This window comes from Schistocerca cancellata, chromosome 1, assembly GCF_023864275.1.
Source record: "Schistocerca cancellata isolate TAMUIC-IGC-003103 chromosome 1, iqSchCanc2.1, whole genome shotgun sequence".
In the NCBI taxonomy this organism is placed as follows: domain Eukaryota; kingdom Metazoa; phylum Arthropoda; class Insecta; order Orthoptera; family Acrididae; genus Schistocerca; species Schistocerca cancellata.
The window spans coordinates 693,500,391-693,501,992 of NC_064626.1; the positions used below are offsets into that span (position 1 = coordinate 693,500,391).

General features: G+C 44.1%; 1 pseudogene; it reads right to left on the reverse strand.

Moving 5' to 3' along the window:
* Window positions 1-587: 587 nt before the first annotated feature.
* Window positions 588-705, reverse strand: LOC126097567 (5S ribosomal RNA; annotated as a pseudogene).
* Window positions 706-1,602: the final 897 nt, after the last annotated feature.

Consider the following 1,602-nt stretch of genomic DNA (forward strand, 5'->3'; position numbering starts at 1 on the left):
TATGGTTATGAGTGAAGATTTTGAGAAAGCACTGAAAGACAAGTTGAATAAAGGCCCTGGGTGTTGATGACATTTCGTTAGATATACTGATAGCCTTGGGAGAGCCAGCTGTGCTGTGACAAAATTCTTCCATGTGGTGAGCAAGATCTACGAGACAGGTGAAATAACCGCAGACTTTTAGAAGAATATAGTAATTCAAATTCCAAAGAAAGCAGGCGCTGACAGGAGTGAAAATTACCGAACTATCAGTTTAATAAAGCACGGTTGCGAAACACTAACACGAATCCTTTACAGAAGAATGAAGAAACTGGTAGAAGCCGACCTTGGTGAAGATCAGTTTGGATTTCGGAGAAATGTAGGAACACACGAGGCAATACCATCCCTACGATTTCTCAAAGCTAAACTCTTCCTCTAGAACAGGCCATGAAGGCCCAACGGCCGACCGGCCGCCGTGTCAGCCTCAGCCCATAGGAGTCTCTGGATGCGGATATGGATACACCGCTCTCCCGGCCTTAATTCAGTTTCCGAGACCGGAGTCGCTACTTCTTAATCAAGTAGCTCCTCACAAGGGCTGAGTTCACCCCGCTTGCCAGCAGCGCATGGCAGACTGAATGGTCACCCATCCAATTACTAGACCAGCCCGACAGCGCTTAACTTCGGTGATCTGACGGGAACCAGTGTTACCACTGCGGCAAGGCCGTTGGCCTAAATCTATGTCTGTAGTATTTGTTGACTTAGTGAAAGCTTTTGACAATGTTGACTGGAATATTCTCTTTCAAATTCTAGAGGTGGTAGGGGTAAAATACAGGGAGCGAAAGGCTATTTACAATTTGTGGTTCAAATGGCTCTGAGCACTATGGGACTCAACTGCTGTGGTCATAAGTCCCCTAGAACTTAGAACTACTTAAACCTAACTAACCTAAGGACAGCACACAACACCCAGACATCACGAGGCAGAGAAAATCCCTGACCCCGCCGGGAATCGAACTCGGGAACCCGGGCGTGGGAAGCGAGAACGCTAACGCACGACCACGAGATGCGGGCCATTTACAATTTGTACAGAAACCAGATGGCAGTTTTAAGAGTGACGGGCACGAAAGGTGAGAAGTGGTTGAGAAGGGAGTGAGACAGAACTGCGGCTTAACCTCGATGTCAGTCAAACTCTATATTGAGCAATCAGCAAAGGACGCAAAAGAAAAATTTGGAGCAGGAATTAAAGTCCAGGGAGAAGGAATAAAAATTTTGAGGTTGGCCGATGACATTATAATTCTGTCAGAGACATCAAAGGACTTGGAAGAGCAATTGAATGGAATGAACAGTGTCTTGAAAGGAAGATATAAGATGAACACCTACAAAACCAGAAACTAGAATAATGGGATGTATTCGAATTAAATCAGGTGATGCTGAGGGAATTACATTAGGAAATGAGACACTCAAAGTAGTAGATGAGTTTTGTTATTTTGGGAGCAAAGTAACTGATGATGTAGATTGCCAATGGCAAGAAAAGTGTTTCTGAAGAAAAGAAATTTGTTAACATCGAGTATAGATTTAAATGTCAGGAAGTCCTTTCTGAAAGTATTTGTATGGTGTGTAGCCATGCAT